The 26,868-nt window shown below is 38.0% G+C and overlaps 1 pseudogene across 1 annotated transcript in view; it reads right to left on the bottom strand.

The window, feature by feature from the left end:
• Positions 1-26,868, bottom strand: part of LOC114286537 (ABC transporter C family member 4-like) — a 573,165-nt pseudogene that overhangs the window by 6,000 nt on the left and 540,297 nt on the right. Inside the window, exons 3-6 of the transcript XR_014345634.1 lie at positions 2,468-3,993; positions 2,062-2,382; positions 1,480-1,570; positions 782-1,386 (exon numbers count right to left, since the gene is read on the bottom strand). The product of XR_014345634.1 is annotated as an ABC transporter C family member 4-like (transcript). The remainder of the gene's footprint in view (positions 1-781; positions 1,387-1,479; positions 1,571-2,061; positions 2,383-2,467; positions 3,994-26,868) is intronic.

Raw genomic sequence — 26,868 nt, 5'->3', positions numbered from 1 at the left:
GGTCTACGTACCAGAACCATGGGCGTAATGGAGTCCGAACAAAGGACCCGATCCCGAGGACGGTGAGTGGAGATAAATTCACTCTTCGGTTAAACTAGCCTATACCCGGGTCGAGGTGGCACGACCCCGGGGGGTCCATGAGACTCGGCAATACTTTGCGGCAGGACGTCCTCTAGGACTACCCCTGACCCTTTGGGATGATTGGGGATCATTGGTTAGGTGTGGCTAAGAAGAAGGGTTCGCCGAGGGATTGATCTCCTCTTCGGGGTTTTCTCATCCTCGGAGAAGTCACCTCCTCGGAGAGGTCACCTCCTCGGAGAAGTCACCTCCTCGGAGAGGTCACCCCCTCGGACAAGGTGGTTAGAGAGAATATCCCCCATGTGCCTTGCACATGGGCTCCATCCTACATCATGAGGTGCCTATAAATAGCACCCACCCATAGCTTTACAAGGGATGGATTTTGGAGATTTTTAACTCTTGGGAAAGAACTAATTTCCCTTCTCCATTATCAACCTTGAGAGTGAAAGTGGGAGATCAATGGGAGAGCCTTGCCATTATTCTATTCTCTAGCCATTTTGCCTTCTTCTTCACCCAATCTCTTATCTCCATCATCTCCTTTGTTGTTGTGTTCCTAAGTTGAGATTATTGAAGAATCTAAGCCTCTCATCATATTCTAGAGAATTTGAAGTTGTTCTTCAAGAATCTTTGAAGATCTTCGAATTTTCCAACTCCTTTCTTGAACCCTCTCCTACAATATTCAATTTGGTGTCAGAATTTTTACCCGACTTAAGATTCTTCCCGAAGGCGTAGTGTCAAAGAATGACATAGGAGCATGCAGTATGCTGTACAGAATTTGACTGAAGAATATTTGGGCAGTCTTAAGCCCAAGAAGTGTGACAAAAAAGGCTCTTATCATTATCAACACAATTGAAACTGCTGCAATAATTGCATACACACTAATGAATTGAGATGGGTTGAACGACATAGCACGGTCTACTGAAGTTTCATATGCCAACCAATAATCACTCGCCATTAGAGAACATTGCCACAATAATGAGACTAGCAACACCGTTACTACACCCCACCAGCCAAAGGCCTCGGTGCAACACTGTTTGTAAACATTTAAGCTGACTTTTCCAATTTCTCGCTCCTCTTCCTTAATAAGCTTAGTACCCCTATCAGAATTGGATTGTTCTACAGATTTGTCGTCACCATTTGCTTCCCCATGGTTAGAAGATGCTCGGGAAACTTTTGGTGGTTTGGGGGAGTTCTCATTGGGCATGGTAGTTCCAGCTTCTACTAGTTCCATGGTTTCATGAGCAGATACTAGCACTTGGAAATCCACGCCAGACTGCAGAATATCATTGTACTTTCCAGATTGCACAACTACCCATCTTTGAAAAAAGAGGTCAATATTTCAGGCAAAAATAAAAATAAAAATAAAGAAATTTGTGTTGAGTTTTGAATAATGAATTATACTTACCAAGATATGATCAATATTATGCAAGAAGTCAACTTGGTGAGTTACGAGTAGAATGGTCTTATCTTTGAGGACTTCCCTCACACATTCCTGCCAGTCAACTTGGTGAGTTACGAGTAAACTGTTTTGACATGGTTCAAAATTTCTAATTAACTTCACCAACAATAACTGAAAATCATATGTTTCTCAGTTTGTTTAACAGCATTGTGAGAGAAGTACAGGTATTAAACGAGATACTTATTCAAAATCTAATAGAATTGTTTGCGCAAAAAGCACAAAGCATGTAAAAGCATTGACAAATGGCAACATTTAATGCATCCAAAATTTACCACACATCAAGGGATTGTTTTTTTAAAATGAAACAAAGTAGTATTTAGCCTTAGATTTCATTGTTTTCAAGCAAAATTGCAAGTATTCAGGTTCCTCATGTTAAGAGCCAAATTTTGGCAGGACTTCGCTTTCAATGATGAACCTATCTCCACAATTTCATATGTATAGAAATGAATAGTGTTGTATCAATGAAATGCATAAACTAGGGGGGGGGGGGGAATTCTAATAAATACAGTAAAGATTATTGTCACCTTGAATATTTCAGACTCAGTGTGAGCATCTACAGCACTGAATACATCATCAAGAAAATATATATCACAATCCTAATAAACTACTCTAGCAAGTTGTATCCGCTGCTTCTGACCACCACTGACGTTGATGCCACGCTCTCCAATTTCAGTTTGATCTCCAAACTCCATCATTTCCAAGTCTTTCTCCAAGCAGCAGACCCTAATAACTTCACTATACCTCTCCTTATTTATTGGTGAACCAAACAGGATGTTATCTTGAATGGTCCCATTTTGAATCCATGATGTCTGCGCAACATAGGCAGTGGTGCCACAAACCCTAGCCTGTTAAAGAGTAAAATCAGATATGCTTGTTAAATTATAAAATTAACCAATCAATACAAAGCAATTAAAGAAAAAATACCCAGACCTTCCCGGATATTTTGTGCATCTCGCCAAGAATTGCAGCCAGGAGAGAAGACTTCCCTGATCCAACGGTCCCAACAATAGCTGCAAGCTGGCCTTTTTTGATCTCCAAATTTAAATTTTTTACAATTCGTTCCCCACCTTCGTCATCCCAGCTAAAAGCTCCGTCTTTCACCTCCACTGCAATCCCACCCCGGCAAGCTTCCTCGCTCTCCACCGACTCATCAACCAGCTCCTTACTTATCATGTACTTGTCCAACCTTGCCAGAGAGATCATTGCTTGAGATATTGAGATCATAGACTGCAGGAAAGTCCTGATTGGTTCCTGGAGAATCTTAAATAGTGTTGTCGCAGTGAAAACAGTCCCTGCATCGAGTGGAATCCCCAACAAAATTGCAGTACCAAAGGTAAGAGTGGATATAAGTACCGGTGTACTCCATAAAACGATGATATTGCCAGATATTGAGTACATGAACTTGGTTAGCCACCCAAATTCTGATTCGCAAAATGATTGAATTCGTTTGTTGAAGTGCTCTTCCCATGCCTGGAGCTTAATTACGCGCATGTAATTAAGCATCTCATTTGTCGCCTTCATTCTAGAGTCCCGGTTTTTCATCACATTGTGTTGGAACCAGTTGTTCCTTCGAGTGCCCATCAAAACGAACAACATAACCACTACAAGCCCCACTAGAGCTGTAATTGTTGAGGTACCAAGGCAGCGAGACAGAAGTATTAGGGCAACAGAAACTTGCAGTGGCATAAGCCATACAGCATGTAGCTGCAGCATCATATCAGAGAGCTGCTGAGCATCTACAGCCATGTAAGTTACAATTTGTCCAACCCCATGAGCCTGTCTAGCCGAACACGGCATCCTCATGCCCTTCTTGTACAAAGAAGTAATGAGGGCAGATGGAATGAGCATTCCAAGCTTTTGAGAATTGAAGTTGAATTGGTGAGAGGTCAAAACTTCCACAAATTTAGCAATGAGGAGAGTGAAAACAAGGTAGTATCCTTCATAGGGGGAGCTCCCCTTCCCCGAGGTGAAATCAACAAAACCCTGAATAAGAACAGGCCCAACATACATGACACAAACACGCACAATTGCAAGGAAGGCAGTGAAAGCGATTTCCCTCCAGAAGCACCGAAGCAGCGTGGTTCGAACAGGGTGCTTCGATTTTTCATGAGGCTTCGGCCAGTTCAATTTGAAGAGTGCAGACATTCTTTCAGCTCTATGTTCTGGCGAAAGGGCCGGGATATCATCAGACATGAGAGGAGATTTATAGCCTTTACTCAGTAAGGGATTCATCCATAGCCAAAAAGCTTTGGAAATGATAGAAGACTTAGCAAAGCCACCCACATTGCATCCATTCAATAGGGGTTCATATAATTCAGGTTCTACATCCATAACTGAATCGGATTCGCTCCTCATAGTAATCCCGGTTGATCCTTTTATGCCAACCATAAGGAGTACAATCGATAACAGAAAAGAAATGAATGAAATTATATCATCCAGTCTCAAAACAAAATCAAGTTCTTCTATAGAGATTACAGGAATGACCCCGGAAACACTGAACAGAGAAATGATGATGAAATTTGCAACACAATAAATTCGAAGCCGCGAAGGATGAGAAACAGCTTGGAATCTCCTCTCATGGACAATCAATATTGTAATTGTTACATGAGTTATTGCTTGAATCAACCAAAACAGTCCATCAACTAGCTTATCTTCCAACTGGGTATTTCTAACAAATGCCAGAATGCACAAAATTGTGTATGCCAATGCTAATAGAACTGTTACAATCAGAGACAGTTTAAACCGCAGAGTAGTTTGAAGAACAACAGCAAAATTGCCTAATGCTCTGTGAAGGGGGAAAAAATAATAAAGAAATATATTAAATATAATTTCATGAAAACTGCAAAATTGTAACAGACTTCCAATCCAATATGATGCTATCAGAATTAACAATACATTTTTTCTTTCAATTTTTTTCCATCAAATAAAGTGTGTACTAAAGATTTAAAACTATTTTCCATCCAAGAACCATTCAAAATACAATTGATAAACATAGAAAACTATTCAAATCTATTTTGCTTTGCAATGGCACTAAAATTGCTCGACAACAGAGACACTAATCCCTAGACATCCGAGCAGTCGTTGAACCCTAGGCTTTCTTCGCTTTTGCTTTTGCATTTTCTTTTCCTTCGATGATGAGCAAGTGAAGACCTTGAATATCCACTTCTTCTTCCTTCCAGACGATGAAGGGGTTGTCTCGATCGACGGAGCCAACTCCAGAATGCGTTGAATATCCACTTCTTCTTCTTCTTGAATATCCACTTCTTCTTCTTTTTCTTGTGCTGTTCGTAGTGGTAGTGGTGACATCGGCCGGATGTGACCGTTCAAGAACAGGTCGTCGGCCGGACTGATATCGCTCGGTGAAAATTGGAACTCGAACGAGCCAGACTCAGTTGCAATAGGAGAAGGACTTGCAGGAGCACTGTAGTCGACGTTTGCTTCCCCATTGTTGGAGGAGTGAACGTCGACGCCACTGTTACCCTTTGAAAAGAGTATTACTGGTGCGAGTTCGAGAGCAAAGATGATTAATGACCCCCACAACCACATGTCGACGGATTGGAGGGAAAAAAAAATAAAAAATAAAACGTAAAAGGTTGAAGAATAGGAATTCATTGGAGGTGGTGGAGTTTTTCTTCAGAGAGAGAGAGAGGGGGAGAGTTCGTTCTGTGAATGAGAGAATGCATGCACTGCTTACAATAAATAATTTTGGATGTTTTCTTCTTCTTTGGAAATGTTGCTTCATTTCCGAAAATCTTGCTTCAGTTATGTATGTTATTTTGGTTTGATTTAGGAATTTTAAAATTTACTTGCATTATTAAAAAAATAAAATAAAATTGTCCCTTTGTTTGTTTTTTTAAAAAAATAGTATTTTTATGAAATTCCTTTACATTCTCACTTTAACACATTTTTTATACAAATTTTCAATACTAGCAAAGGTCTCTAGGATTGCTTTCATTTTTTTAATAAAAGATAAATAGATTTTGATTTTTAAAACAATACTACAAACTCACCATTGTCAATCTAGAATTTACTCAGAAAAATGAATTATTGGTTCAAATTCATTTTACTCATGAATCCACACTTCATCAATTTAATCTCCACTATACAAACACATTCAGGTTAAATTATGGGTTGATAAGGGTAGGTTCATAGCATCTTTGTTTTTGAAATTTAGAAACGGAATTGAGTTAGCTGGTGACTATTTTATTTAAAAAGTCAAAAAAATTAAAAATATTTAAAAAAGTCACCGATTCATATTTTAGTCAAAAAATCAAAATCAAAAAAAAAAAAAATCACTTCCCAAACAAGGGCTAAATTTTATGAGTAATTTCATCTATATTTACCATGGGCCATTGGACAGTGGTTAATATTGGTATGTGCATAAAAATTTTATTAAAATATATAAAAGGTGTATAAAATATGTGAAATATGAATTTTTAATAAATTAGATACTATATTTATTTATTTTTATTAAATGACTCATTCAAATAGAAAGCAAAAGAATTATAATGAGCTTAAAATTCTATTTTACGTACTTTCTTATTCAACTAAATAAAATTATATAAGAAATTGAAATTTTATAGAAACGAAGTCCCACACTCTTCAAATGGTGTATAAGCATCTTACGTATTTTTGTAGTAATTACACATATTTTATTGTTAAAAAATATTACTTATTAAAATATATATAACATTATTACAAAATACTAATTTTATTTCTAAATTATAAATTATCATAACTTTGGAAAAATTTTACATTATATTTATTAATAAAAGCGTAACATATAAAAGTGAAAATGTAAAATAATTTCTTAGAAATATTATTTAAAAATAAAAAACAAAGGGACAATTCTTTATTTTATTTTATTTTATTTAATAATGCATACATGGTTATGCACCGTGCTTCCAATAAATATTGGAATTTAATTTTTTAAAAATTAAATTTTTAATTTTTATATATTTTTATTTGGAATTTTTTTTTTAAAATTTTTCCTTTCAGAAAATGTTGCTACATAATTTTGGATGTTTTCTTCTTCTTTGGAAATGTTGCTTCATTTCCGAAAATCTTGCTTCATTTATGGTATGTTATTTTGGTTTGATTTAGGAATTTTGAAGTTTACTTGCATTATTAAAAAAATAAAATAAAATTTTCCCCTTGTTTGTTTTTTTTAAAAAAAAAATAGTATTTCTATGAAATTCCTTTACAATCTCACTTTAACACATTTTTTATACAAATTTTCAATACTAGCAAAGGTCTTTAGGATTGCTTTCATTTTTTTAATAAAAGATAAATAGATTTTGATTTTTGAAACAATACTACAAACTCACCCTTGTCAATCTAGAATTTACTTAGAAAAATGAATTATTGGTTCAAATTCATTTCACTCATGAACCCCACACTTTATCAATTTAATCTCCACTATACACATTCAGGGTAAATTATGGGTTGATAAGGGTAGGTCCGTAGCATTTTTGTTTTTGAAATTTAGAAATGGAATTGAGTTAGCAAGTGACTATTTTATTTAAAAAGTCAAAAAAATTAAAAATATTTTAAAAAGTCACAGATTCATATTTTAGTCAAAAAATCAAAAAAAAAAAAAAATCACTTACCAACAAGCGCTAAATTTTATGAGTAATTTCATCTATATTTACCATGGGCCATTGGACAATGGTTAACATTTGTATGTGCATAAAAATTTCATTAAAATACATAAAAGGTGTATAAACTATGTGAAATATGAATTTTTAATAAATTAGATGCTATATTTATTTATTTTTTATTAAATGACTCATTCAAATAGAAAGCAAAAGAATTATATTAAGCTTAAAATTCTATTTGCCGTACTTTCTTATTCGACTAAATAAAATTATATAAGAAATTGAAATTTTATAGAAAGGAAATCCCACACTTTTCAAATGGTGTATAAGCATCTTACGCGTTTTTGTAGTAATTATACATATTTTATTGTTAAAAAATATTATTAAAATATATATAATATTATTACAAAATACTAATTTTATTTTTAAATTATAAATTATCATAACTTTGGCAAAATTTTACATTATGTTTATTAAAAAAAGCGTAACATATAAAAGTGAAAATGTAAAAGAATTTCTTAGAAATATTATTTAAAAATAAAAAACAAAGGGACAATTCTTTATTTTATTTTATTTTATTTAATAATGCATACATGGTTATGCACTGTGCTTCCAGTAAATATTGGAATTTAATTTTTTAAAAATTAATTTTTAATTTTTTATATATTTTTATTTGGAATTTTTTTTTTTAAATTTTCATTTCAAAAAATGTTGCTACATTTAATTTTAGATGTTTTCTTCTTCTTTGGAAATGTTGCTTCATTTATGATATGTTATTTTGGTTTAATTTAGTAACTTTCAAGTTTACTTGCATTATTAAAAAAATAAAATAAAATTGTCCCTTTGTTTGTTTGTTTTTTTTAAAAATAATATTTCTAAGAAATTCCTTTACATTCTCACTTTAACACATTTTTTATACAATTTTTCAATACTAGCAAAGGTCTTTAGGATTGCTTTCATTTTTTTAATAAAAGATAAATAGATTTTGAAAGCAAAGGTCTTGTAGGACACGCAATAATTAGAGAGAACTCTGTGAATGAGGAGAGAATACATACATGGTTATGCGCTGTGCTTCCAATAAATAGTGAAATTCAATTTTTTTAAAATTAATTTTTTTTTTATTTTTTATATGTTCTTATTTGGAAAAATCATTCAAAAATTTCATTTTAGAAAATGTTGCTTCATTTAATTTTGGATGTTTCCTTCTAAACCAATTAGGTATGTTTTCCTTTTTGGTATGTTGTTTTAGTTTAATTTAGAAGTTTTGGAGTTTACTTATTTACTACCAATCAAATAGTCAAACATAATATGTATTTGGCTCTCTCAATAATAGAATTAAAGGTTTTGATGGTGTTTGTTTTGTAAATAATATATTTTTAATGTGTCTCATGGTTAATTTAAGTAGAAAATGTGATAAATTCTTTTTAATACCTTTCAAATGTTTGATGTGAGATTGATATAAGTATTTTTAATATATTTTACTTAGATGAGAGTTGGAGTAAGAGACTAAATTGAATTAATGAATGAAATTTAAGGATGTAATTGATACAAATTAAATATTAAAGGGTAAATTACATTGACACCCCCTAGGTTTATATTTATTGTAACGCCCTCAAAATAAATCCACACATCATACATTTATGATACAAGAAAGTGATATCATATTCCATACATCAGAGTATTTTTACAAGAGATATTACATGTTGGCAACAAAAGTAAGTGCCCTATAGGCTCACAACTTTCTAAGTCAACACTTGGTTACAACAAAAGAAGAGTTCTAACTCTTTATACAAAATAAGCCCTTGGCTTGATTTACATGTAATACAAAAGATAACAACAAAAAATATCTTTTAGCCTCTAAGCCTCCCAAGCTACGTCCTTGGAGTTGGCATATCACCTGTACCTGAAAATGATGTTCCATATAGGGTGAGTCAAAACCCAGTAGAGATACACTAAACCAAATATGAGCAATAACTAAAACAATAGTATTTGATACATGTTCAACTCATATAAACCAACATACATCTCTTCCATAACCAATTCGTATTCACAACCACATTTCCGTTTCATTACCCAATTCAAATCATAGATATGGTCCATTGTTTATCCGAACAGTTCAAGATTAAGACTACAACTCATACTACCAGTATTTCAATCATAATTAATTCAAATGAGACTACAACTCATATTATCAACACTTCAATTATCTATGTTATGTAAACGTAATTAAGATTTCGAGACTTTCACCATGGACACTCCGGCCAACTTAGTTATCAATGGAGTCCATCCCCTATCTCCTCCCAAACAGATTTGAGAGTCCATCCCCTATCTCCTCCCAAACCATGGAGTTCATCCCCTATCTCCTCCCGAACAAGATACATATGTAATGCATTTAAACGGTTTGTCATATACAATGATCAATCCAGGCACATATTCAATGTGTCAATTCAACAGTCATATTCAATGACATAACTCAATTGTTTAGTTTTAATTCACCTAATCATCATGCAGTGTCTACAACAATCAAGACTATTCTCCACCGATAGCCCAAAGCAGTTATTTCTAAACAGATAATAACTTCATCAAACAGATAAATTATCAACATTTCCATAGGTGAGTGATAAATTAATCCAACTACACCATTCAATCTCACAATTTTCCAATTTCATGATTTTCAACTAAATTTCATATTTCCCAAAATTAATTATTCAAATTAATTATTCAACATAATTAGGGCATTTTTTCCCATTTTCAAATATTGATCCTAAGACCAAATTCCACCGATTCGACTCACAAACCCTCATTCCCAAGGCCTTATATGCACATGGAGCTTCAAAACACAAAACCCCTCTTTTCATAACTTCAAAACAACCCTAACTTTCCCAAAATTACCATAATCCACCATTTATACAAAATGACTAAAATCTATGTCAAAACTCATAAGAAGGAGTAGGGTATCCCTACCTCAAAATTAGGAGCTCAAAGGAGAAGTTGAAGAAACTCGAAGTGCTCCAAATCCACAAATTTTCGGATCAAATGGAAGCCTAAGCCAAGCTCTACCTTTTTTTACAAAGAGACTGGGGTAGAGAACCTCTAGAACCAAGTGTATTTGTAGAGAGAGAGAGAGAGTATAGAGAGAGAAGCAGCCGGATTTAGGGTTTGGATGAAAAAAGAGATGAAAAAGTGAAGTGTAATCCGCTGCTGCGAACTGATATATACATGGCTCGCTCGAGCGAAGTAGTGGTCGCTCGAGCGACCAGACACAAAAGAACCTCGCTCGAAGGAACAATGCGAAGCTTCAGGTCTACAACCCAGACGCACGCTCGAGCGCAAGAATGCTCGCTCGAGTGAAGAAACTCAAAACATAGTGCTCGCTCGCTTGAGCCAAGAATGACAACCTTGAGGTCCAAACTGGACGCAGACGCATGCTCGAGCGCAAGAGTTCTCGCTCGAGCCAAGAGACACAACACACAAGGCTCGCTCGAGCGAAGGAACCCTGGCTCGAGCGAAGGAACTAAAACCCAGAGCTCGCTCGAGCGACAAAAGCCTCGCTCGAGCGAAGAAACCAAAATCTGGGCAGCAACTATTGGTTTAAACTCACAACCAACTTGTAACAAACTTGCCCATCACATCCCAAAACTCGAATACAAGGAATTAAAGGACGAAAACAAGATATAAACAACAACCAACACTATGGAACCTAAGTTCGGAATATACTAAACATTGGAGGGAAAAACCGGGATCGCTATAACCTCCCCCCCTTAAAGCATTTCGTCCCCGAAATTAGATATAAGTTTCAAAATTGTGATTTTTCAATTCTCAACAACATTGTAGTTCAACATTTTATCATCTTGACCCATTCACCGGTCATTCCATCTCTTTTCAAGAGAACAATATATAATATAACTTACCATGCATTCTCAACATGCATTCCATGAAATTTATCAACTTCAACACATATCTCATGCTTCTCAAAACATATTCAATGTTAATAACATATTTTCATTTCTACAACACATTCAACATATACAATGTTAAATTAAACTCATATTCCTGAAATGTATTCAACAATTTCAATATTTTCATAATCCAAAACATATACAATGTTTCTAGAATTCAACAACAAACAAAGTTTCCAATACATGGTTAAACATTAACAAACAAGTCCGGATATTTCTCACGGACATCTACCTCACGTTCCCAAGTGGCTTCCTCAACCCCATGATGTTTCCACAAAACTTTCACCAAAGGGATAGTCTTGCCTCGCAAAACTTGATCTCGTCCATATAAGACCCGCATCAGTCTCTCCTCATACAAGGCATCCTCATCAACCTCTAAGTTAGTCCAATCCAATACATGCGATGGATCTGGCTCGTATTTCTGAAGCATACTAACATAAAACACGTCATGCACTCCGGACAACTGCAGCGGTAAAGCTAGACGGTATGTAACCTCCCCGATCCACTCAAGGATCTCAAAAGGGCCAATAAACTGAGGGAAAAACTTCCCACTCTTCCCAAACCTCATCAAACCCGGCCTAGATGATATTTTCAGAAAGACATGATCACCCACCTCAAATGCCAAAGGCCTCCTCCGACGGTCGGCATAACTCTTTTGGCGACTCTGGGCTATAACTAACCTCTTACGGATAAGCTCAACTTTCTCCGTCGTCTTCCGAACCAACTCCGGGCCCAACAAAGGTGCATTACCCACCTCGGCCCAACACACTGGAGACCTACACGGTCGGCCATACAAGGCCTCAAATTGTGCTGTGCCAATACTCGATTGGAAACTATTGTTGTAGGCAAACTCCACTAAGGGCAAGTGCCTCTCCCACGACCCCTTAAAGTCAAGGACACAGCATCGAAGTATATCCTCAAGGATCTGAATGGTGCGCTTGGACTGCCCGTCAGTCTGAGGATGGTAAGCCGTGCTAAAGGTCAACCTAGTACCCAAGGCACTTGCAAACTCTGCCACAACCTAGCAGTAAATTGTGGATCTCTATTTGAGACGATCGACACTGGGACCCCGTGCAACCTCACTATGTCCTGAATATACAAGTTGGCAAGATGATCTACTGAATCTTTTACGCGCATAGGGATAAAGTGCGCTGATTTAGTCAACCGGTCAACCACCACCCAAATGGCGTCACTACCCCGTTGAGTCCTTGGAAGACCCACGACAAAATCCATCGTGACGTGCTCCCATTTCCACTTGGCTATAGGCAAAGGTTGCAACAAACCCGCTGGTCTCTGATGCTCGGCCTTCACTTACTGACAAGTAAGGCACTTAGATACAAAAACTGCCACATCTTTCTTCATCCCTTTCCACCAAAACTGGCGACTCAGATCACGATACATCTTTGTGTCTCTCGGATGCACCGCAAGGCGTGAATGGTGAAACTCTCGGAGTACTTCCTTTCGGCAAGACTCCGATACAAACAGACGGTCTCGGTATCTCACACTTAGGTCGGGATACACAGTCAAACCCTTTTCTACCTTCCCACTAGAAACTTTTTCCCGGAGAGTTTCTATCTCCAAGTCACCCCTCTGCGCCTCTAACACTCGATTCACAAGTGTAGGCTGTGCCACTACAGAAAACAAGGCCGCAGACTCAACAGACTCACCCAAAAGCAAATCAAACTCACCAAGTGCACCCAACATTTCCCATTTTCGGATGGCTATACAAGCTACATCACTAATGGATTTCCTACTAAGGGCATCAGCCACTACATTGGCCTACCCCGGATGATAGTGCAACTCAAAGTCATAATCCTCAATGAACTCTATCCACCTCCTCTGCCTCAGATTCAAGTCTTTCTCTGTAAACAGATACTTCAGACTCTTATGATCCGAGAATACCTTAAATCTCTCACCATAAAGGTAATGCCTCCAAATCTTCAAGGCAAAAATTACAGCCGCTAACTCTAGGTCATGTGTAGGGTAGTTTCTCTCGTGTGTTTTCAACTGACGTGAGCCATAGGCCACTACTTTCCCTTCTTGCATCAACACACAACCCAAACCCTCTCGTGAGGCATCACAATACACTGCATAACCCAAACCCCTCTCCGGAATAATCAAAACTGGAGCGATGGTAAGTCTAACTTTAAGTTCCTGGAACGACTTTTCACAAGTCTCAGTCCATACAAACTTGACCCCTTTCCACGTCAATCCAATCAACGGCGAAACTAGCCTGGAAAAATCTTTCACAAACCGACGGTAATACTCGGCCAATCCCAGAAAACTGCGGATCTCAAAAACACTCTTAGGCTATGCCCAATCCTGCACTGCCTCTATCTTGGATGAATCTACAGTCACCCCTTCCCCAGATACCACATGGCTTAAGAATTTAACCTCTCTTAGCCAGAACTCACACTTCCCAAACTTAGCATACAGCTTGTGGTCTCTAAGTAACTCAAGCACCACTCGCAAGTGTTCCTCGTGTTCTTCCTCAGAAGGTGAATAAATCAAGATGTCATCCACAAAGACGACTACAAAACGATCTAAGAACTCCCGGAATATCCAGTTCATCAAATCCATAAACACAGCCGGTGCATTGGTGAGCCCAAAAGGCATCACCAGAAACTCATAATGGCCATACCGCGTACGAAATGCCATCTTCGGGACATTCTCCTCCCTGACCCTCAACTGATGGTAACCCAATCTCAAGTCTATCTTAGAGAAACAACAGGACCCGTTCAACTAGTCAAACATATCATCTATACGAGGCATAGGGTACTTGTTCTTAACCGTAGCTCGGTTCAGTTTTCAGTAGTCAATGCAAAGTCTCAAAGCCCTATCTTTCTTTTTAGCAAAGAGGGTCGGTGCTCCCCACGGCGAAGTACTAGGGCAGATAAAACCCTTATCTAACAATTCCTGGAGTTGAATCTTCAACTCACTCAACTCAGCTGGAGCAAAACGATGCCGTACCAGGCACTAAGTCAATAGAGAACTCAATCTCTCGGTAAGGTGGCAAACTAACAAGATCCTCGGGAAAGACGTCCGAGTACTCACAAACCACCCTAGGTAACTCAACCCCGATCTCATCACACTCACTACTCAAAAAGCTAACGAGAAGACAACTAAGCTCACTCTACCCTCGCGGATCATACACCGGTGGTAACACCCTACCAACCCGATCTTTCAAGAAATGAAAGTAATCCCCATTCAAGGTACATACAGTAACCCTCTGGCAGTAACAGTCTATAACAGTCCAGTCTGACGATAGCCAGTCCATACCTAAAATCACATCAAAACCCAACATATCCATTACCACAAAAGAAAATGAAAGCCTACGGTCAGCGACCTCTATATCACAGCCCCGACACCCTTGCTTCAAAACCATCTCGCCCCCAAAAGGTGATACAACACAAATAGGAGAAGCTAACTGTGCCAACTCTAATCCCAAAACAGATACAAAAGCAGCAGATATAAAAGAATAGGATGCACGCATATCAATCAATACGTTAGCAACCGAGTTGCAAAACAAAAAGGTACCTCTTACAACAGATGAAGCCGATACAAGCTCTAGCGCTGTAACAGTATACACGCGCCCTGTAGGCCTCTGATCAACCTGCTCACCTCTCAGAGCATAAGACTGCTGCACAAACTGAGTCGAAGAGGCTCCCTGATTGGCCCTCGAGGCCTGAACTGACTGAGCTGGTTGGTGGCTCTGTGTCTACCTCGAACCAGACGCACCAGACGTGCTACTCAACTGTGAAAAAAACCTCTTCAGGTGCCCCGCCTGACCACACTAGTGACAAGAGAGCGGCTGGCCTCTGCCTTGACTCTGGCTCTGAAGACGAGCCGAAGATGAAGCTGCTCTTTGCCCTCTTCCCCTCTGCGGGCAAGCTGGAGACTTGTGGCCCAGCTGACCACATTTGTAACAAGTAACGTCTCCTTGATCACCTCTCCCAGAACCTGAACTCGGTACTAGAAAGGTGGATCTAGAATGTGTACGCTGGGACTACTGAGGGTTAGAACCCCTCTGTCTCTTGCCATCCCCCTGGCTATCCTGACTCCTTCTGGAGCCTTTCATCCTCTCCTCCTCAACATGCATAATAGTCTCAAGATAGGTTGCGGTTTCCACAAGGCGCCCATAGTCTCTAATCATGGACCCGGTAACTCGAAACATGAGCCCGGTCCTCAACCTCTTCTTAAACTCTAGGCAACGGCGTTCCTCAGTCGCCACTAACTCAGGTGCAAACCTAGATAGGCTAGTAAAAGTGGCCTCAAACTCTGCCACTGGTGTATTCAGCTGCACCAACTTGGAGAACTGATCCCTCAACTTCTCCTTCACTGTAGCCAGCAAATACTTGTCCTGGAAGGCTTCAACAAATTCCTTCCAAGTCCCTCCAATGCGCCCCCGCGCATACTTTCACCACTGACCTGCATCCCCCTTCAGCTGGAAAGATGCCAAGGTCACTCGCAAGCCCCCGTCTTCGATGCCCAGTATCTCAAACGTCTTCGTTATCTGCTCAAGCCACTCATCAGCCTTCAATGGCTCTTTAGAATCCCACAAAAACTCGTCCGGATTCGACTGGAAGAACTCCTTTTTCAAAAAAGATGGCCTTGCCTCAGCTAAATGGGCCTGGGCTTGATTCTCTGCTCGAAGAATGTCCATAGACTCCCTCAATGCTCTTGCCATTTCACGGGCTAAGGCGTCCATGGCCTGCTGTCCTACTGGCTTTGCCACATTAGCCTGACCAACTCCCTTATGCTGTGTTGAAATTTCATCCGGTATAGGCATTTTCTGCCTTTTGGGCCTACCACGCCTACCACCACGTTCTCGTCCTGACATCCTAATAAAGGTAACAAAAGGATTAGCACATTCACAAATATGCCGAAGCTATTTCACCCGCGTCCTAATATAATGGACAACAGTAATTCATCCCACGTAAGCACATAGTCACATAAGCACTTACGAATTTCATTTCTGAATTATGACCGTCCCGTGGCGTTGCTAGAGTTCCAATGAGAAACGACAGTGATCAAGTGCCTTTCCCACAGGACTCCCAGAAACCCAAGGATCCAACCAACATCCTAGAAACTAAATCCCATGCCCACATAGTCACAGAAACATGTTATCACATAAGCACATAACATTACATTTAAGTCTCTAACAAGCGAGACAAACCCACTGTGGTACTAACCACTTCCTACGTACCAAAAGTATTCAAACACGGTACGCTCTGATACCAAGTTGTAATGCCCTCAAAATAAACCCACACATCATACATTCATGATACAAGAAAGTGATATCATATTCCATACATCAGAGTATTCTTAAGAGAGATATTACATGTTGGCAACAAAAGTAAACGCCCTATAGGCTAACAACTTTCCAAGTCAACACTTGGTTACAACAAAAGAAAAGTTCTAACTCTTTATACAAAATAAGCCCTTGGCTTGATTTACATGTAATACAAAAGATAACAACAAAAAATATCTTTCAGCCTCTAAGCCTCCCAAGCTACGTCCTTGGAGGTGACATATCACCTGTACCTGAAAATGATGTCCCATATAGGGTGAGCCAAAGCCCAGTAGAGATACACTAAACCAAATATGAGCAATAACCAAAACATTAGCATTTGATAAATGTTCAACTCATATAAACCAACATACATCTCTTCCATAACCAATTCGTATTTACAACCACATGTCCGTTTCATTACCCAATTCAAATCATAGATATGGTCCATTGTTTATCCGAACAATTCAAGATTGAGACTATAACTCATACTACCAGTATTTCAATCATAATTAATTCAAATGAGACTACAACTTATATTATCAACACTTCAATTGTAATCAATTCAAATGAGACTACAACTCATATTATCAAGACTTCAATTATCTACGTTATGCAAACGTAATTAAGATTTCGAGACTTTCACCCTGGACACTCCGGCCAACTTAGTCATTAATGGAGTCCATCCCCTATCTCCTCCCAAACCATGGAGTTCATCCCATATCTCCTCCCAAACAAGATACATATGCAATGTATTTAAACGGTTTATCATATACAATGATCAATCCAGGCACATATTCAATGTGTCAATTCAACAGTCATATTCAATAACATAACTCAATTTTTTAGTTTTAATTCACCTAATCATCATGCAGTGTCTACAACAATCAAGACTATCCTCCACCGATAGCCCAAAGCAGTTATTTCTAAACAGATAATAATTTCATCAAATAGATAAATTATCAACATTTCCATAGGTGAGTGATAAATTAATCCAACTACACTATTCAATCTCATAATTTTCCAATTTCATGATTTTCAACTAAATTTCATATTTTTCCAAATTAATTATTCAACATAATTAGGGCATTTTCCCCCTTTTTCAAATATTGATCTTAAGACCAAATTCCACCGATTCGACTCACAAACCCTCATTCCCAAGGCCTTATATGCACATGGAGATTTAAAACACAAAACCCCTCTTTTCATAACTTCAAAACAACCCTAACTTTTCCAAAACTACCATAATCCACCATTTATACAAAATGACTAAAATCTATGTCAAAACTCATAAGAAGGAATAGGGTATCCCTACCTCAAAGTTAGGAGCTCAAAAGAGAAGTTGAAGAAACTTGAAGTGCTCCAAATCCACAAATTTTCGGATCAAAGGGAAGCCCAAGCCAAGCTCTACCTTTCTTACAAAGAGACTAGGGTAGAGAACCTCTAGAACCAAGTGTATTTGTAGAGAGAGAGAGAGTGTAGAGAGAGAAGCAGCCGGATTTAGGGTTTGGATGAAAAAAGAGATGAAAAAGTGAAGTGTAATCCGCTGCTGCGAACTGATATATACATGGCTCGCTTGAGCGAAGAAGTGGTCGCTCGAGCAACCAGACACAAAAGAACCTCGCTCGAGTGCAATAAGCGTCGCTCGAGCGAACAATGCAAAGTTTCAGGTCTGCAACCCAGACGCACGCTCAAGTGCAAGAGTGCTCGCTCGCTCGAGCCAAGAATGACAACCTTCAGGTCCAAACTGAAAGCAGACGCATGCTTGAGCGCAAGAGTTCTTGCTCGAGCCAAGAGACACAACACACAAGGCTTGCTCGAGCGAAGGAACTAAAACCCAGAGCTCGCTCGAGCGACAAAAGCCTCGCTCGAGCAAAGAAACCAAAATCTGGGCAGCAACTATTGGTTTAAACTCGCAACCAACTTGTAACAAACCTGCCCATCACATCCCAAAACTCGAATACAAGGAATTAAAGGACGGAAACAAGATATAAACAACAACCGACACTACGGAACCGAAGTCCGGAATATACTAAACAATGGAGGGAAAATCGGGATCGCTCTATTTATTACAGTTCCCCCTTACATTTTGGAAATTACATCCCCCTCCCTGAGGTTTAAAGTTTCATTACAGATTGCTCCCTCCAGTAATTTAATTTTTTTAATACCAATTTTGCCCTCGCTGGGTAAATTACATTGACTCCCCTCACATTTTAGAAATTACAATCTCCTTCCCAAAGTTTAAAGTTGCATTACCAATTGCCTCTTCAGTTAGTATTAGTTGGAAAAAAAATTCATTGAAAAAAAAAAATTAATTGTAAAAAAAATTATTTGAAAAAAAAAATAATTGAAAAAAATTTTATTTGTCAAATTTTTAAATTTCTGTTTAAAAACTAACGTGAGTTCTGAATAATATATGATAAAGAAAATTTTTAACTATCACTGAAAATTTGTACTTTATTTTTTTAACTATCATTTAAATATTATTGTAACTTCTTATATTTTAAAATCATACATTCAGATCCTCAACTATTAAAATTTATACAAAAGCTCTCATCCTATATAGGATGAAAGTGAAGTAATTTTGATAATTGAGGGGACAAAATATAATGTTTTGAAGCTGATTAGATAAGATAATATTTAGAATTAATTGGTGGGGTAAAAGTGCAATTAACCCAAAAAATTGTGATCATTATGGTATTATTCAACTTTTAATTACATGGCCAATGCATCACTGGCTGTAACTAAGGTGATCCTGCTGTTACACATTGGCAATTCCATTCCCATCAATTAATGATTGCAAATAAGACAAGGCATTATTATATTCAAAATTTACCATATAATATTTTTGTATAATTTAATTATAGAATTAAACACAATTTATTATATGAAATGGAATCTATATACGTAGCTCATATCTCATGTAAAAAAGTTATCTCTAATTATAATCGAATTTTATATATTTAAAAATTTTCTTTATCATATATTATTCAGAATTTACGTTGGTTTTTAAATAAAAATTAAAAAATTTGACTAACAAATTTTTTTTTCAAATAATTTTTTTTTTCAATGAATTTTTTTTTTCAACTAATACTAATCGAGGGAACAATTGGTAATGCTACTTTAAACCTTGGGGAGGGGATTATATTTTCTAAAATGTGAGGGGTGTCAATGTAATTTACCTAGTGAGGGCAAAATTGGTATTTAAAAAAATTAAATTGCTGGTGGGAGTTATCTGTAATGAAACTTTAAACCCTAGGGAGGGGGATGTAATTTCCAAAAGGGGAGGGAGGAATTGTAATAAATATAAACCTCAGGGGTGTCAATGTAATTTACCCAATATTAAAATACCAAAATGAAATAAGTCATATAGGTTGAGGTTTATTTGTGTCATTTATGATTAATCTTATTCTTGATATTAATTACCAAAATTAAAAAATAAAAAAAAATTTAAGTGCTTGGAAAAATCAATCCAAGGGCTAGTAGTGAGTTTGATTTATTATTATGCATTAAGTGCTTTAATTGAGAAACACCCTTACTTACCCTTCGGTCAAAAAGGCCTACCCTAAATTAAAATTTATGTTAAAGATAGTGGCTTTGGTAGATCCCCAAAGCTGGGTAAAAATGAGAAGAAAAAAAAAATATTATATGTATTAATTAGTGTATTAATTAATGTATCAATTGATGATGTGACATAATTTAAGAGATTTTTGGTATTTGTAATTTGTATAATGAGTGGGGTTAATAATAATATCATAATTAGTATTGATACACTGATTAATACACTAATTGGTGCATGTAGTACCACCAGAAAAAAAAAAAACTGGTCTTTGATACTTTAGCTCTTTAGAACATTCTTTATCATGGTTAAAATGACAATAATATTAAAAATAAATAATGATTCACGAAAAAATTTAATAAATTTTGAGATTTAATTTAATTATGAAAGGTTTGTATTAAAAATAAATCTCAACTAATTATTACATTTTTTGTAATATATTTTGTCTTTTGACTATGTGTTCTGAGCATTAATGTTAAAATTTATAATTATTTAATATTTGTATCCAAAGTCAAAAGTTTGGATAAATATGGGATTATTTTATTTTAAAATTATTAAATTCAATTTTGTTCTTTTATAAAACATTACTACACTAGACTCCATAAAAATTTTAATTAACATAATATTTAACTCATTTTAATCATACCCTTCAAGATGGGAACAAATTGTTGTATTCATTTTGAAAGACTTTTGTGACAAAGTATTAAGGGCGAATTACATTAACATTGCCTATAGTTTAGAACTCATATCATTTTAATTTTTGACATTTCAATTGTGACACATTTGATAATAAATTTTCAACCTTGTTCCAAATAACGACAATTGAGAAGATATTATTGCTCAATTTCAAGGGCAAAGTCTGACTGGCTTGTTGGACACGCAATAATTAGACAGAGAGCTCTGTGAACAAGGAGAGAATGCATACAAAGTTATGCACTGTGCTTATATAACGCCCTCAAAAAATAATACATAAATCAATCATTTATAAGATCCAAAATCATAAAAAAGATATTCTATTTCCATTCATCAGAGTATTCTTTACAAAAATATTACATGTTGACAACAAAAGTAAACGCCCTACAGGCTCACAACTTTCCAAGTCAACACTTAGTTACAACAAAAGAGAGTTCGAACTCTTAACACATTAAGCCCTTGGCTTGAATTACATGTAACACAAAAAGTAAATAACAAAAAAGAAGCCTTCAGTCTTTAAACCTCCCAAGCTATGTCCTTGGAGGTGGCATATCACCTGTACCTGAAAATGGTGTCCCATATAGGGTGAGCCAAAGCCCAGTAAAGATATGCTAAACAGAACATGAGAATTAACTAAAACATTAGCATCTGATAAATGTTTAACAACTCAAAACCAACTTATATCTTTTCCATAACCAACATTGACATTTATATTTCAATCCATTTTCCTTATCTATCCAATCAATTAATTGACATAGTTCAATGGCATCCAAACATTCAAAAATGAGACTACAACTCATATATCAACACTTCAATAGTAAACACCAATCATCACTTCCATAACTTTGCCATTTTTCGGAACTACGTCCGAGGGAACCGGCACACATAAATAAATAAGTTTTCGGGACTTGCACCCAGGACAGTCCGACTAACTTAGTTATTAATGGAGTCCATCCCCTATCTCCTCCCACACAATGGAGTACATCCTCTATCTCCTCCCAAACAATATACATATACAATGTATTTAACAAGTTGTCATATACAATGACTAATCAATTAAAGCACATATTCAAGGTGTTAATCCAACCATCATATTCAACGACATAATTCAAGTGATTAATTTCAATTTCCCTAATCATCATGTAGTGTCTACAACAATCAAGACTATCCTCCACCGATAGCCCAAAACAGTTATTTCTAAACAGATAAATAAATCTATCAAACAGATAATTTATTACATTTTCCATAGGTGAGTGATTCATCGATCCAACTACACCACTTAACCATATTCTTTCCAAATTTCATAATCCACTAACCAATTTCATATTTCCATAATTAATTGCATCATTTCTACAAATAATTTATTTACTCCCAATTAGGGCTTTTTTCATTTTTCTCAACATCAACCCCAAGGCTCAATTTCATCAATTTTACCCCAATAACCCCATTTTCCAAGATCTCGCATACACATGGAGCTAAACAATTGAAAACCCCTCTTTTATACATTTCAAATTTAAAACCCTAACTTTCCAAAATTTTCATAATTTCACCATTTAATCAAAATGACTAAAATTTATGTCAAAGCTCATAAAGATGAGTAGTTTATCCCTACCTCAAATGGAGAAACTCAAAGGAGAAGGAAGAGAAACCCAAGATGCTCCAAATCCAAGATTTTTTGGATCAAAGTGAAGCCCATGAAATGCTTTAGCTTTCTTACAAAGAGACTAGGGTAGAAACCCTCTAGATCAAGAGTATTTGTAGAGAAAAGGTGTGTATAAAGAGAGAGGCAGCCGGATCTAGGGTTTGGGATGAAAAGGAGATTAAAAAGTGATAAATAAACTTGCTGCTGCGAACTGATATATACATGGCTCGCTCGAGCGAAGGAGTGGTCGCTCGAGCGACCAGACACACAAATACCTCGCTCGAGCGCAAGAAGCGTCGCTCGAGCGAAAAATGCAAAGCTTTAGGTTTGCAACGCAGAAGCACGCTCGAGCGTAGTAGTTCTCGCTTGAGCGAAGAAACACAAAACATAGAGCTCGCTTGCTCGAGTGAAAGAAAGCTCGCTCGAGCGAAGAATACCAACCTTCAGGTCTAACCAAGATGCAGACGCACGCTCGAGCGCAAGAATGCTCGCTCAAGCGAAGAGACACTCCACAGAAAGCTCACTCGAGCGTAAGAACCTTCGCTCGAGCGAAGAAGCAAAAACCCAAGGCTCGCTCGAATGCAAAAAGCCTCACTTGAGCGAAGAGGCCAAAAACTAGACAGCAGCCATTTGTCCCAACACCCAACTAACCTGTTCCAAACTCACCCAACACATCCCAAAACTCAAATACAAAGAATTAAAGGACGGAAAAGAGATATATACAACAATACTCAACCATGGAACCCAAATCCGAAACACTGTAAATAACAGGAAAATCGGGATCGTTATAACCTCCCCCTCTTAAAGAATTTCGTCCCCGAAATTTCATATAGGTTTCAAATTTGTGATCTTTTCAATTTTCAATATAATTAGCATATAACATTCACCAACGTGACCCACTACCGGTCATTCCATCCCTTCTTAAGAGAACAATAGACATTATAACTCATTATACATTATCAACATGTATTCTTTCAAAACTCAATTAATCTCAACACATATATTTTATGCTTCCCAAAACATATTCAATGTTTACAACAAGTTTACATTTTCGAAACTCAAATAACATATGCAATGTTCAAATTCAACTCGTGTTTTCGAAACATACTCAACATTCATAATCTCAAAACGTATACAATGTTTTTTTTTTTTTTTTTTTATAGTTCATTTACAAAACAGTATTTTCCACATATACTCAAATACCCACAAATAGGTCCGAATATTTCTCTCGGACCTCCAACTCATGTTCCCAAGTGGCTTCCTCTACTCCATGATGTTTCCACAAAAATTTCACCAAGGAAATCATCTTGCCTCGCAAGACTTGATCCCGCCTATCGAAGACCCTCACTGGTCTCTCATCATACGAAGCATCCTCATCTAACTCTAAGTCGGTCCAATCCAATACATGCGATGGATCTGGCTCGTACATCCGAAGCATACTAACATGAAACATGTCATGCAGTCCAGACAGTTGCGGCAGTAATGCCAAGCGGTAGGCAACCTTCCCAATCCGCTCAAGGATCTTAAAAAGGTCAATAAATCGAGGGGACAACTTCCCACTCTTCCCAAACCTTATCAAACCTCACCTAGGTGATATTTTCAGAAAGACGTGATCACCCACCTCAAATGCCAAAGGCCTCCTCCGACGGTCAGCACAACTGTTTCGACGACTCTGGGCTGTAACCAACCTTTTACGGATAAGTTTGACTTTCTCCATCGTTTCTCGCACCAACTCCGGGCCCAACAAATGTGCATCACCCACCACGGCCCAACACATTGGAGATTTACACGGTCGGCCATACATGGTCTCAAATGGTGCCATGCCAATACTCGATTGGAAACTATTGTTGTAGGCAAACTCCACTAAGGGAAAGTGCCTTTCCCACGACCCCCTAAAGTCAAAGACACAGCCTCGAAGCATATCCTCAAGGATCTGAATGGTGCGCTCGGACTACCCGTCAGTTTGAGGATGGTAAGCCGTGCTAAAAGTCAATCTAGTGCCCAAGGCACTCTACAAACTCTGCCATAACCTAGCAGTAAAACGCGGATCTCTATTGGAGACGATCGACATTAGGACGCCGTGCAACCTCACTATGTCCCGAATGTACAAGTCGGCAAGATGATCTACCGAATCTCTTACATGCATAGGAATAAAGTGCGTCGACATAGTCAACCAGTCAACTACTACCCAAATGGCGTCACTACCCCGTTGAGTCCTCGGAAGACCCACGACAAAATCCATCGTGACATGCTCCCATTTCCACTCGGCTATAAGCAAGGGTTGTAACAAGCCCACTGGCCTTTGATACTCAGCCTTCACTTGCTGGCAAGTAAGGCACTTTGACACAAACATTGCCACATCCTTTTTCATATCCCTCCACCAAAACTGGCGGCTCAAATCACGATACATCTTAGTGCCTCCTGGATGCACCGCAAGGCGTGAATGGTGAAAATCTCGGAGTACTTCCTCTCGACAAAACTCCGGCACAAACAAGCGGTCTCGGTATCTCACACTCAGGTCGGGATGCACAGCTAAACCCTTCTCTACTTTCCCACTAGAAATCTTCCCCCGGAGGGATTCTATCTCAAGATCACCCCTCTGTGCATCTAACACTCGATTCATAAGTGTAGGTTGTGCCACAACGGAAAATAAGGCCGCAGACTCAACAGACTCCCCCAAAAGCAAGTCGAACTCGCCAAGAGTACCCAACATCTCCCATTTCTGGATGACAATACAAGCTACATCACTAATGGACTTCCTACTTAGGGCATCAGCCACAACATTGGCCTTCCCCGGATGATAGTGCAACTCAAATTCATAATCCTCTATAAACTCCATCCACCTCCTCTGCCTCAAATTCAAGTCCTTCTGTGTGAACAGATACTTCAGACTTTTATAATCCGATAACACCTTGAATCTCTCACCATAAAGATAGTGCCTCCAAATCTTCAAGGCAAATATCACAGTTGCTAACTCTAGGTCGTGAGTAGGTAATTCCTCTCGTGTGTTTTCAACTGACGTGAGCCATAGGCTACTACTTTTCCCTCTTCCATCAATACACAACCTAAACCCTCTCGTGAGGCATCACAATACACTGCATAACCCAAACCTCTCTCCGGAATAATCAAGACTGGAGTGGTGGTAAGTCTAACTTTAAGCTCTTGGAACGACTTTTCACAAGTCTCACTCCATACAAATTTGACCCCTTTCCGCGTCAATCTAGTCAAAGGCGAAGCTAGCCTGGAGAAATCCATCACAAACCGACGGTAATACCCTGCCAATCCTAGAAAACTACGGATCTCAAAGACACTCTTAGGTTGTGCCTAATCTTGCACTACCTCTATCTTGGATGAATCTACAGTCACCCCTTCCCCAGATACCACATGGCCTAAGAATTTAACATCTCTTAGCCAAACTCACACTTCCCAAACTTAGCATATAGCTTATGGGCTCTAAGCAATTCAAGTATCACTCACAAGTGTTTCTCGTGCTCCTCCTTAGAAGGTGAATAAATCAGAATGTCGTCCACAAAGACGACTACAAAGCGGTCTAAGAACTCTCGAAAAATCCGGTTCATCAAGTCCATGAACACGGTCGGTGCATTGGTAAGCCCAAAAAGCATCACCAGAAACTCATAATGGCCATATCGTGTACGGAATGCCGTCTTTGGGATATCCTCCTCCCTGACCCTCAACTGATGGTAACCCGATCTCAAGTCTATCTTAGAGAAACAACGGGACCCTTTAAACTGGTCAAACAGATCATCTATACGAGGCATAGGGTACTTGTTCTTAACCGTAGCTCGGTTCAATTTTCGATAATCGATGCAAAGTCTCAAAGCCTCATCTTTCTTTTTAGCAAAGAGGGTCGGTGCTCCCCACGGCGAAGTACTAGGGCAAACAAAACCCTTATCTAGCAACTCCTGTAGTTGAATCTTCAACTCACTCAACTCGGCTGGAGCAAAACGATATGGTGCCATGGGAATCGGTGCCGTGCCAGGCACTAAGTCAATAGAGAACTCGATCTCTCGATAGGGTGGTAAACTAATAAGATCCTTAGGAAAGACGTCCGAGTACTCACAAACCACTCCGGGCAACTCAGTCTGGGTCTCACCACACTCACTACTCATACAACTAGTGAGAAGACAACTAAGCTCACTCCGCCCTCGTGAATCATACATTGGTGGCAAGACTCTACTAACCCAATTCCCCAAGAAATGAAAGCAATCCCCGCTTAACGTACATACAGTAACCCTCTGACGGTAGCAATCAATAATAACCCGGTATGACGATAACCAGTACATACCCAAAATCACATCAAAACCCGACATATCCATCAATACAAACGAAAATGGAAGCCTACGGTCGGCGACCTTTATATCACAGCCCCGACACCCCTGCTTCAAAATCAACTCACCTCCAATAGGTGATATTACACAAATAGGAGAAGCTAACTGTGCCGACTCCAATCCCAAAACAGATGCAAAAGCAGAAGATACAAAAGAGTGGGATGCACCCGTATCAATTAACACATCAGTAATCGAGTTGCAAAATAAAAAGGTACCTCTCATTACCGATGGAGCCGGTACTA

Source organism: Camellia sinensis, chromosome 12, assembly GCF_055761805.1.
Source record: "Camellia sinensis isolate YWXY chromosome 12, ASM5576180v1, whole genome shotgun sequence".
Lineage (NCBI taxonomy): Eukaryota > Viridiplantae > Streptophyta > Magnoliopsida > Ericales > Theaceae > Camellia > Camellia sinensis.
Note: the sequence above shows the minus strand (reverse complement) of the source record. Positions and strands in the feature narration are given on the sequence as shown.